Below are 12,056 nucleotides of genomic sequence, written 5' to 3' on the forward strand. Positions count from 1 at the left end.
ATTTATGCTTACTGGCTCATTATTTGCTCAAATGATTCATGATTTTGAGTTTGTGGAAGTCATAGCAGAACTGAAATTGCCAAGTAGAAATAAAAGCAAACCCTATGTAGCAAAATCTTGGATTGAACATAATTGTGGAGGCAACTGACAAGCAAGTCTCTCTGGAGGAGGAGAAGAATCTTTAGAGGCTGCCTAGAGGACAAAGCAGATCTTGGCCTTTTGGTTGATAACACTAGTTACCGTAGTGATTGATTGGACTTTGCCATAAAATAATTTTGTATCTGTATGAACATGGTGCAATAGACCTCATGTAGCTAGGTTTGTATTTTTGTTTTTTCTTTTCCTTAAAGTTCATTAGAGGATATATGTCCTCAGGTATTGATGTCTTTTGCAGTCTTCCAACAAAATCACACAGAATGTGAACACTGTTCCATCTCTGTTGATAGGGTAGAGTGAAAAAGTGGGAGCCTGAGAAGGCCATGAAAGAAAGCCTTTGGAATCACCCTAGGGAGGACACATTCCTGACCGGCCATATCTATAAAGGACAAATGTTACTTCTACAAATAGCTTCCTTATGCATCAAGTCTATCAGATCAAAACCGGTTACTGTACTGGTCAGTGTGCTCAGTCATGTCTGACTCTTTGTGACCCCATGGACTGTAGCCTGCCAGGCTCCTCTGTCCATGGGATTCTCCAGCCAAGAACACTGGAGTCGGTTGCCATTCCATTCTCCAGGGGATATTCCTGACCCAGGGATCAAACTGTCTCTCCTACATTGTGTCTCCTGTATTGTGGGCAGATTCTTTCCTGCTGAGCCATGAGGGAAGCCTCAAAACTGATTAATCCCAGACAAATGAAGAAGAAAATCAGAGTACTATCTGTAGAAGAAAAACTGAAAGAATAGAAAACTTGATAAACTCAGGCTGCCAAGCTGCAGCAGATTGTTAGATCAGGGGAGGCATATGTCAAGTCTGGGGAGAAAAGCAAGCCATCCTAACAGTTCAGGTGCGGAAAGATCAGTCTGAGAACTACTCTGAAAATGTATAGCATCAATATCTTATCAACATGTCTGTGAGGAGCTCCGTAAAAGTGGCTACTGAAAAGAAGAGCTGGGATCCAATCCTCTACACCAGTGGTATTTGTAAAGAATTCTTGGAAACTGTTGAAATGCAGTATGACTTCAGGGTGATCAGCCACATCATGAAAGTCAAGGAAATGACTGACAAGTGGGGAAGTAGAAAAAAGCTGCCCCTGTCCTGTGACTAAAGGCTTTGTGAATTTGGGCTGACCTAGGTCCTGAAAGGTAGGAAGCCGAGATCAGTGCTTCTCTCCTTAAAGTTATGAATGAATCATCTGGGGATCTTGTGAAAATATAGATTCGGTCCTGGGTGGGGTCAAGATTCTGCATTTCCAACAAACTCCCAGCCTGTGCTCATAATAGTGCTTTCAAAGAGCATACCGGGAGTAGTAAGGGGCTAGTGTCAAAGACCATTAATTTGAGCAGCTAGTAGCGAGGGCCTGGACCTTTATGTCATAGTTTAACCAACTTAAATTGCTGTTAAAGAGGAGTTTAGCATGGTGCTGTGTTCAAGATTATCTAGCTTAATTTTATTAGGTAATTATTAACAAGTTTTTAGTTGCTAAGATTCTAAATGTATCAGCTTATAGGTTGTTTAAGCTGCCTTTTATGACAGCTATTGTATCAGTGTTCTATTCCGATTACGGACAATTTGTATATTGGGTTGCTGGGATTTGATTGTGTCTTTCTCGATGGTATTATGTAGGGAAAACTCTGAGACATGACATTACCTTTATTAATTCTAACTGCAACAGGATGTGCTAAGATTCCTTTCTCCCCTTTCTTTCTCTTGATTTCTTTCTTTCCATTTGTTTTAAACCACAACTGAGTTCATGGATCTTGGCCAAATCCCTGGAAATAATCCAGACCTACACATTTCTCTTGCCCATTACAACTGAAACAGTAGTAACAAAACAGAAATAGCTCTATTTCCAAAAACATTTCCCCCCTACAATTTAAGATTACAACCGGCATGCCAAATCAATATTAGGGACATGTTTTATACACTTATGTATTTTGGAGGTGGGGAATAGAAATAACACCTTTTATTTCAGAATCAATTTGAAGGGAGCTGACTTCAGATACTGAATAGAGAGCTCAGCCCATAATCTTGGGTTCCTGAGCACACAGCACCAGTTTAGTTTCTAATTTACTCTCGAGTGACTTAATGGTATTGCTTAATTATAACAGTTGCAAATTCCATCCTCCAAAATATATCACAGGCAGCCGAACATCTGCAGGGTTTTGTAGTAGGGAGGATGCCAAAATGAAATGCTCATTTTTTGTCTTATTTTGCTTTTATTAGTTTTTAATACATATATGTAATAAACAAGATGAGCAAGGCAATATTTAAATATGCACCAATGGTAATCAAATGTAAGATATTAAGTTGCAAAAATGCCCATTCTATGGAAAGGAATATGCTCCTCCGGAGAATCTAGGCTGTGACAGGGGACATTTTAAAATAACATTAAGTTTTCAGTGTTAGAAAAGAAGTAGGAAGACTCCTCAACATGGGAAGTACAGATGAGAACTAGGAAAACGACCCTGCAGAATGTACTGACTGAACACCAACAAGAACATTTTCCTTTTCTGGGAGGAGGAGGGCTATGTGATAACTGAATGGAAAGTGGTATCAACAAATTCAGAAAGTTAAAAATGAGATTAATTGCCTCAAGTGTGCAGCTGACAAATGATAGAAATGATTAAGATAATGTTTCTTTTTTTTTTTCAATTAGAGAAAAGATGTTTTCAAGATAAGCACAAAGTATATGGCTATCATTTCTACACGTTAAAATTATACCTTATTTAGCAAAGGAATGAATGATGTCATTTTATATATAACACAGTTTGGGAAATTATTTTAGAGCTAGTTTTTCTTTATTTTAGGATATTCCCCACCCTTAAAAGATACATATATATTTTTAAATTGTATAGGTCTAAGAAAGATAAGATATCCTTTACCATAATGCCTTAAAAAATTCTGACAAATAAAATTTCAAACTTCACCAATGACTCATCTCCCTTGTGCAATAGTATTTCTTCAATTAAAAAAAAAAAAAGAAGAAAAGTACAAAATATAAAAAAAAAATAGCTAATTAAAAAAATTGCTTCTGTGTATGCTCAGTTGGGATCTGGTAAAAATTAAGCTGGGGCTAATGAAACTCCAAGCCCCTGCATCACTCCACAGAGGGAGGAAAGCTGGATATTGCCTGCTACGCGGCAAACTGCTTAAGGAGCTTTGTGAAAGTCTCACTGAAACCAACTTAGCCAACACTCCTGTCCCCCAGCCTTTATGAAGATCATCTCCAATCAGATAATATTGCTGCCGCGGTGGAGCTAGGTGCGACTCCAGTGCGTGCTTACCGCTTAGTCACCTCAGTGAGGTGTTAGCTTGGAAGTCGAGGGAGCCTGGGAAGTGGGTCTTATTAAACAATCCAACAATCGTGGTTGTCCCGGTGGGTGCTAAGCATAGAGATGGCTCATTTTAACACTCACCCATTCCCTTGGCTGAACCCAGCTTTGTACTTTCGTTTTCAAACCAGGCAGCTTCCAGCCAAACCGTCTTCAGTGCCCTGCCTTTTCTGTGCTTCGTGACCACACTGAAGTCCTTCTTAGAAAATGTTTAGAATCTCCCCTGCTAGAAACCCCCAAGACCTGGCCTTTGTGAATCTAGAACTCATGAAGAAGCTCTGCCTCTAGATTTATGCCTGTCTGCTATTCCCTCCAAGTCTTTTTCTGGAGACTGTTTAATTTCAAAGCATGGTCCTAGGGCGGCAGCATCAAGGCACCTGAGAGCTTGTTTGAAATGCAGAAATTCAGGCCTCACTCCAGAACTATGGAATCAGAAGTTACTTTGTAAGGAGAGCCCTGGATAAAAGCTGTGCACCATTTTTTGAATCACTGTTCTAATTCATTTTGATAATGACAATGAATTGGTCTAGCCAGGAGCATTTGCATTAGAAAAAGGGACTTCTGGTGATGCAAAATTTTATACTGAAAGAACAGAAGTCTGTGATAAACAGAAATCTCTATCAAAAGGCTTGGAATTTGGGTTCTCTATGGTGTCACCATAGCCACTCCTCTTCAAGTTGCACCACCAAGGGAACCCTCTGTCCCATCTCAACCAAAGCTAAGTCTGGGGAAAAGCCATGACCAACCAAGACAATGGGGCTGAATATATTTTCCTGGAAGTGCACATCTATTTTTCCATGGAGCAGATTAGTGCAATTATTCAGCAAGTATTTATTGAACGTAGGACCATAAGAACTGTAAGTAGTGTGACAATGGCAGTCATAACCCTGGGCTGCGAATCTGGCTGGGGACCTCGGTTCCAGTCTCTGCTTAGCACTGATCATCGGTTTTGTCTCAGGGTGGTGGTTGGTTTAGTTGCTAAGTCATGTCTGACTCTTGCGACCCCATGCCAAGCTCCTTTGTCTGTGGGATTCTCCAGGCAAGAATACTGGCATGGGTTGCCATTTCTTTCTCCAGTGTTGTCTTGGGCAAGTGCCTGATTCAACCAACATGTATGGAGTTGCTACTGCAGACCACAATGGTGACGGCAATATGAAAGTGAAGACTATTTGGTGGCTCTTGTAAATAAGCGCTCTGCTTTTTAGCAGGGTTTTGTTTGCTGTTGTGCTCAGTCATCTGACTCTTTGCAACCCCATGGACTGTAGCCTGCCAGGCTCCTCTGTCCATGGAATTTTCCAGGCAGGAATACTGGAGTGGGTTGCCAGTCCCTCCCCCAGGGGATCCTCCCGACCCAGGGATTGAACCCCGGTCTCCTGCATTGCAGGCAGATTCTTTACCATTTGAGAGCTACAGGGTAGTCTAGGCTCCTGCATGAGGACCCTTAAAAAAAAAAAAAAAGAAACATTTGTGGAAGTCTCATAATTAAACATTAAATTTAAGCTGTTCATTTAAAGCTGCAGAGGAAAGTTCCTAAGTCACGTGATCAGTTGTCCCTTTATTCCTGGTGGGGACCCTGAGGCATTCCTTTGGAATTCTGTGTTTCCAAAGTTTGAAAAGAATTGAACTTGATATTTATAGTCACCTTTGACACTACCAACTTTAACATTCCCCAGCTGTGTATGTCTTGCCACCAAAACCTAGTTCCCCTAAAACCAAGTTCCTCTGCTGAGCTGATAATTAACCTCTCCATCCAAAACCCTATTCCTTTTCTTGTCCCACCGGTTTTCCCCAGGACTGAGAAGTATCAAAGCAAAGAGGGGGTGATTGAAACTGAGCAGGACCCTGGGGGAACCTTCCCGAATATAAAAGCCCGCTTAGGTCCACCACTTCTTGTTTGTAAGAAAAAGATTTTAGTTCCTTAGGCCTTTCGGGGGTTCCAAAGAGCAGGCAGGAGCAGTTGCAATTAGGAGAGCGAGGGAATGCGGAAACAAAGGAAAGCAGTCCAGAACCTAGTTCCACAAGGGAGGAACAACTTGACACACACCTTTGAGCTGTTCTGCAGGAACGAAGACCCCCCCACCCAGGTGGAGGATGCTGTTACGTGCTGAGCATAAGCACAAAGACCCCAGACTGGTTCTTTGAGGCAGTGGAACGAGACAGAGTTGGGTTCAGAAGCAAAGGGTAAACATGCCTTATTCTTTCATCACAGACTGGAGAGATGCAGGCTTCTGCTGGGAGCACACGCTCTTGCAGACAGGTGTGGGTCCTGGAGCGCTGGACAGGCTGCTTTACAGGAATCTCGTGGGGGCACGGGTTCTCGCGAGGCAGGCCCAGGTGTGCAGCCTCGGGCTCCAGACGGCAGTGCCGGGCACGGCGCTTCTGCACACGGCCCGCCGCTCCCATCCTGGATTGAGGGGTGGTGGGCACGGTCTCTGCACACGGCCCGCCCAGGGGAGGTGTCGGGGCAGCCATTTTGCAAGAGGAACTCTGATGTCAAGCGCCAGGTGTGAGGCCTCAGCACGCAGCACCCGATGAGCCAGTGAGAGAGACTAAGCACAAAGGAAAAGAAAAAGGTTAGACTTTATTTTATCACTCCCACTTGAGTCCCTGGAAATTGTTAATGGGCTTTGCTGGTGACAAACCCCCCCTCTGCCTTTTGTCCTGCTCCTCATTCTCAGGGGGTGCATTTTCTATCATTCTTGTCCAACTCTTTGCGACCCCATGGACTGCAGCATGCCAGGCTTCTCTGTCCATCACTATCTCCCTGAGTTTGCTCAAACTCACGTCCACCCGGTCAGTGATGCCATCCAACCATTTCATCCTCTGTTGCCCCCTTCTCCTCTTGCCCTCAATTTTCCCCAGCCTTCTGAGTCGGGGTGTCATTATACCCACGGGTGGAGGAGCAGACCTCCTCGGCCGCCTTTAGATGTGTTTAGTTGTCCTCAGGCCTGTCTCCCTGAGCGACCACCATCTGTCAAACCTTTTGAAGACAAAGGACTCTAGACAATTTAGGATGCTTGGCTCAAATATTAGGGAATAATGGTCACATGTCAAAATTTTCCTAAAAAAAAAAATGAATGCATCTACGTCTTTTGCCTGGAAGTGAGTGTGCCCTAGTGTCAAGGCCTGAATATCCTTGGCATATTGTTGTTTTGTTGTTTTTTGGAAGAAGAGCTTCACGTGGGTCTAATACAGAACCAGGTCCTGGTGGACAGGAGAGTGACCAGCAGGGTGTAGGGACTGGGGACCACTGGTCTATATCGGGGGGTGGGGCGGGCTTCACTGACTGCACGGAGGTCCTGTACTGCCTTTCATTCCCCAGTGCATTTCTTTGTGGGGAGAATGGAGAGAGAACAGGCTGACTGGCCTGATGTAACAAGACCCTGGTCAATTAGGCCCTGTATCACGAGGTAGTGCCCAAAAAGGCCTCTCTACCAAGAGGTGCTCATGTCTTGTGGGCGTGAATGTCCAGGTGTTTGATGGACTATCATGGGATTGGCTCCTTACTATAAAGCAAATGCAAATGTTACCTCATTATGTGGGTCTTCCCAAGTGGCGCTAGTAGTAAACAACCCACCTGCCAACACAGGAGACTTAAGAGATGTGGCTTCGACCCCTGGGTCAGGCAGATGCCTGGAGGAGGGCCTGGCAACTCACTCCAGTATTCATGCCTGGAAAATCCCTAAGAACAGAGGACCCTGGTGGGCTACTGTCCATAGGTCACATAGCTGGACACGACTGAAGTGAGTTATCATGGATGCACATACCTCATTATGTAGTATAGCCAAAATGAGCAATATTATAATCAATTATATTTCAATAAAGAGAGACTTCACTGTAGAGAGAAGCCATATAAAACTAATCTATGTAATATTTAATATTTATTGGATTGAATTTTTATTTTACACTAAACCTATAGACATCAAGAGGCTAGTAAGGAACTGTTGTTACAAACTACATCTATATACTTGACAACATATGTGAAATGGTAAAGGTAGACCCTATTACAAGTCACCCATGTGAAACAGATCATTTGAATAATTACTTCAAATTACAGAAAAAAATTTCCATGAGGTAACATTTGCAGCTCATCTCACCTACCTGTGAGCCCCGACCTTGGAGTTTACTCTGGGCAGATGGATTTGCTCTGTTCATGGAGGTTTGCCTCAGCCATTAATATTATCATATTGTGCCCTTTGTTTAAGGGGGATGCCAATCTCCAATCTGTACATACAGGAAAGGATGGCGTTCTAAAGGTTCTGTGGATGCCTCTTCTTAGATCTTCCCTGATACCCCCGTAGGTTTACTATCATCATGACCGAGTTTGCTCAGTCTGGTGTTCAAAACCGAGTAGGTGGCTCTGGTGTCGACTAAGAATTCGACAGACTTTCTCCACGTCCAATGTCGGCTGGGGCTCCTTGGGGTCAGTAGGCCTGCCTCCAGCCCCATCGTGCTTAATCTATTTGGACCACCTGCATCCGAGTGCAGTGGCTGGGATCTGCCGTTTATACCCCCTGTGGGGACAGCGAGGGCATTCTCTTTCCCAGTGGCCCTCTTGTCCACGTGGGGCCCACTGACTGGGTCCTAGTTTCCTTGCCTGGGTGTCCCTTGATGGGATCCAGGGCTTACTCCCTGGAATCAAGAGTCTCTAGGGGTGGTTAGTCCAGATTTTCCTGCTGACCCACTGACCTTGGAGGGAAACAGCCCGTAGGTAGCCTTGCTTCTGGGCTTTTTATCCTCCTTTATGTCTTGTTATTAAACACCTGGTAGGCCACCTTGACCAGATGAGAGGTAGGAAGCTTATGCCTAGTGTTGGGGGCACTACAGGAAACGAAATACGACAGGATTGCCTTCCCTTCCAATGACTCAGGGTCAGTGGTAGGCATTCCCTGAGGTGCTCCAGGGGTGCCAATGGGGCTTCCACTGGCTTTTGATTGATTTCCTTTATCTTTAACAGTTTCTTTCCTGCTGCCTAGACTCCCTTTCAGGATCAAATTTTTTATAATCGGTCAGCCTCTGTCGTCTGCCTCTTCATTGTCTCCATGGTCCCAGTTGGGTTTGTTATCTGGGAACACTCGATTCCCTGGTCTGAAAGTAGCATGAAGTTCTGAATGTATCTTTCCTCAACCGGCTGCTGCTGCTGCTGCTAAGTCGCTTCAGTCGTGTCCGACTCTGTGCGACCCCATAGATGGCAGCCCACCGGCTACTACGATTTAAAACAGTATAAACTGAATGTTTACTATGGCATTTTCCAGTCCTGGCTTTGTTACATTCCAGGGTGTTTTAATCATCTTGGCAGGTGTTGCAAAAGTGTTAAGAACAAGATGTTAAAAAATGTGATCAGTTCTGGCTCAGGTCCCAAAACAATGGGTGTGAACAGGGTTCCAGACTACTAAGGAAGCAACTGTGAAGACGTTGTCTGAGACATGGTTTGGTAACCCTTAGCTGGTCACCTGTCTCCAACCTATAAGCATTGTCGAAGAGACTCAGGGGAGTTGGACATAAGAAGTTTGAGGGAAAGTTAAGTTCCAAAGGGAGAGGAGGAAAGGGTTGACTGTCCTCTCATCCCTAGGGAATGATACTGCTTCAGGTCTGGCACTGGTTGCCTGCTTTGGCAGAATGAGGAATATTGATTACTGGGCAGGGGACAGGCTATACACTCAGAATTTGTGCAACAACAAATGCTGGTGGTTTCTGTGGGCAGCAAAAGAGAGAGAACTGGTATAGATCATCTGAGATCTGCCCCAAGGTCCACCTGGAGGGGTCCATCAAGAGGATCCTGGGGAAGCACAGACAGGTGGCAGTTGAGGGAGGAGGTGTAAGCTCTCAGTCTAAGATGATACCTTTTCCAGCATGTTGGGATTACAAGTTAAGTCCTCTACTGCCCAAGAACCCACTGAAGAGCCCAGGAGAGGGAGTCAGCTATACAGGTCTTCAGAAGACAGGGTCACACCATAGTGTAGCTCTTACCCTCCTCCTCCTCCGCTCCTCTCCGGCCCTGAGAAATCCCAGGGCCCAGCTAGAGCTGAGTTGGGGATGGTGGAGAGGAAAGGGGTAGTGCTGGTAGAGAAAAAGTGAAAGCATCACGCTCATCTTTGTCACTGTCAGTGTCCAGCCTGAATCAGGCCCAGCTGCATATGGGAAGAACTTTAAACATAGTTGGAAATTTAACAAGTACCAGAGAGTGAGGACTTCCCTGGTGTCTCAGGGGTAAAGAATACATCTTCCAAGGCAGGAGACATGAGTTCAATCCCTGGGCCAGGAAGATCCTCTGGAGAAGGAAACGGCAACCTGCTCCAGTATTCTTGCCTGGGACATCCCATGGACAGAGGAACCCGGTGGGCTACAGTCCATGGGATTGCAAAAGAGTTGGACATGATTTAGTGACTGAACAACAACAGCAATCAGAGAGTGAACATTTTATAAATGGACTGAGACTGGGGGGCCAGGGTCATGAGAGTAATGTTTCTTACCTAAGCAAATCCAGAAAAACTCGTGAAACTGCCCTAATTTTTTATCTAAGGAGGTAGGAGAAACTAGCTTCGGATAGGATTAAATTGAAGGACAGTGGGAGACATATATGGTTGCTTTGTGCCTATCAGTCTTATTTGTTCAAATGAATAGTTTTACTTAAAACATTATTAATCCATTAATAAATTCCTTTTTTACTTCTAGAAAAAGTATTGAAAATCAAGTAAAAATAATTGTATTAAATTCTCAAAATTTGTGAATTAAAAACTTTGTAAGTTTTGGAAATTCCCTGGTGGTCCAGTGGTTAGGACTCCGCAGTTTCACAGTGGAGGGCCCAGGTTTGATCCCTGGTCGGGGAACTAAGATCCCGTAAGTGGTGAGTTGTGGCCAAAAAAAAAAAATTGATGAATGATTGTATATGTTACTACAGAACATGTAATCAAGGTAATATGAAACGTTTGGCTGCCCCAAATATGCCATAATGGCATTGGTTATTATTGTTATTATTTTAAAAAATTTTAATTGGAGGATAATTGCTTTACAACATTGTGTTGGTTTCTGCCATACAACATCGAGAATCAGTTATAACTATATATATATAAAACTATATATATATGGTATATGTACCCTCCTTCTTGAGCCTCCCTCGCACCCCCATCCTGCCCCTGTGGGTCATCACAGAGCACCAGGCTGAGCTCCTTGTGCTATAAGGCAGCTTTCTACTAGCTATCTGTTTTACACATGATAGTTTGATCCCTGAGTCCGGAAGATCCACTGGAGGAGGGCATGGCAACCCAATCCAGGATTCTTGCCTAGAGAATCCCATGGACTGAGCAGCCTGGCAGGGTATAGTCCATAGGGTCACACAGAGTCAGACACAACTGAAGCGACTTAACATGCACGCACGCAGTGTATATATGTCAGTGGTACTTTCTCAGTTCATCCCACCCTCCCCTTACCCCACTGTTTCACTACATCTATGTCTCCATTCCTTCCCTGGAAATATGTTCATCAATATCATTTTTCTAGATTCCATATGTATGCGTTAGTATCCTATATTTGTTTTTCTCTTTCTGACTTACTTCACTCTGTATAACAGGCTCTGGGTTCATCTACCTCACGACAACGGACTCAAATTTGTTCCTTTTGATGGCTGAGGAATATTCCATTGTATATATGTACCACACATTGGTTATTTTTGAATTAAATCCACTCAAGTAACAGCCAATTCAAAAGGGACACTCTGACTCTCCTGTCTCCATGAAAGGAAGATAGATATCTCTCATGTGAAAAGTGCCTTTCACGCGTCTGGAGGTAGAAGGACACCCTTACGTCCAGAGACAGGGTGTTTATAAACAAACCTTGTGATTTCTTTAATTTACTACCTCAAGTCCAGGCTCCAGATTCTTCACTAACTGAGCACTCAGGGCCTACATTTCTTTGTCTTGGCAGTTCCTCACAAGCTTATTCTTTCTCTGTCTAAAAAGTATGAAAGCTGCCTGTGATGACTACTTAAGTCCCGTGTCTATGAGATCTACATGTGGATGAGTTAAAATTTGTTACTTTTTCTCCTGTTAATCTGTCTTATATCAATTTTATTATTAGACCAGCTCAAGAACTCAAGAGGGGTAGAGAAGGAAATTTCCCCTCCCTGACACATGCTATTGAAAAGTCATTTTTAGGTTATGGATTACATTCTCTTATGTTAGAACTTTCCAAACCAACAGGTATGTGAGTCTTTTTAAAGCTTCCGCTGGGTCACTTTAGCCGAATCTGGGTCATGTGAGGGTGAAAAAACTTACTTTCTGCTCTAAGAAAAGTGCTCTGACCTTTTGAGGCTTATATAACTCAAAGAGCTGAAGCCATAAACTTCAAATTGAATGTGAATAGCGTTCTCATTGAGCAAAGAAAATGAAGTCAAATTAGAAGAAAAATGGTTCATAATTTTTAGATGGGAGTATTAAAAATTTAAGCCTGTGTCCAGACATTTAGGCAATAGACAATAATTCTCATGATTTTAGAGATACTGAGGTCAGGCTAAAACAAGGCACTATTTGCATTAATCTTTAACTTTGCTTCTGTTTTTGGCCCA

General features: G+C 43.6%; 1 protein-coding gene across 1 annotated transcript in view; it reads left to right on the plus strand.

The window, feature by feature from the left end:
* The first annotated feature begins 5,982 nt into the window (after positions 1-5,982).
* The window catches only part of ZNF521 (zinc finger protein 521), an 865,909-nt gene continuing 859,835 nt past the window's right edge, over positions 5,983-12,056 (plus strand). Inside the window, exon 1 of the mRNA XM_081562746.1 lies at positions 5,983-6,066. The gene's annotated coding sequence lies outside the window, so the exon portion shown is untranslated. The remainder of the gene's footprint in view (positions 6,067-12,056) is intronic.

The sequence above is a fragment of the Giraffa tippelskirchi genome, chromosome 14 (genome assembly GCF_054371585.1).
Source record: "Giraffa tippelskirchi isolate mGirTip1 chromosome 14, T2T-mGirTip1v1.2.pri, whole genome shotgun sequence".
Taxonomy (NCBI): domain Eukaryota; kingdom Metazoa; phylum Chordata; class Mammalia; order Artiodactyla; family Giraffidae; genus Giraffa; species Giraffa tippelskirchi.